At 44.1% G+C, this 657-nt stretch overlaps 1 protein-coding gene across 1 annotated transcript in view; it reads left to right on the top strand.

Annotated features, from left to right (window-relative positions):
- LOC108802071 (nuclear factor 7, brain-like) overlaps positions 1-657 on the top strand; it is a 97,051-nt gene that overhangs the window by 5,261 nt on the left and 91,133 nt on the right. The gene's annotated exons all lie outside the window — the stretch shown is intronic.

Raw genomic sequence — 657 nt, forward strand, 5'->3', positions numbered from 1 at the left:
GGCACTTTTGGCTAAATGCCGAAAGTGCCATTTTCCTGCCGATACATTGGCGCATCCATTCTTTCTCTCCTCCCCGCTGGGCGCTGCTCTGTGTCCCAGCGGGAGGAGAGAAAGTGACAGCTGGCTGCGGGAGGAGAGTGCTGTGAGCGGCCGGCGTCTCTCCTTCCACACCACTCAGCCGCCTATCACATTCCTTCCACACAGACAGCCTGCACTCACAGGAGGCGGAGCTCTCCTCCCCGCACCGCTCGCTCAGCCTCCTGTGAGAGCGTGTCAGGATGGAGAGTGGGTACAAGCAGTCATGTGATAGCTGAGTGTTTGTAGATAATTGAGGACAGAGTATGGTTACTATATCCCCAATTATGAATGAATGGGAAGTGATCTACATCACCTCATGTTCATTCATGATTGTGGTTATAGTAAACATACTCTGTCCTCATGTTATCAATGATCAGGAACACTCAGTATAGAGGATTCCTGTTCTTATAACATGGGCTGCAGAAAAAAAGATTAAAAGGGAAATATCAGGGGTCTGTTTAGATCCCTAATATTTCCCCAAAGCCCCTAAAGGTAAAGTAAAAATATTTAACAAAAAATGAATTAATGAATAAAAATAAATATTAAAAAAATGTTAAAGTTTTATTAAAAATAAATGAA

Source organism: Nanorana parkeri, unplaced genomic scaffold (genome assembly GCF_000935625.1).
Source record: "Nanorana parkeri isolate BGI_ZX_2015 unplaced genomic scaffold, ASM93562v1 scaffold2644, whole genome shotgun sequence".
Lineage (NCBI taxonomy): Eukaryota > Metazoa > Chordata > Amphibia > Anura > Dicroglossidae > Nanorana > Nanorana parkeri.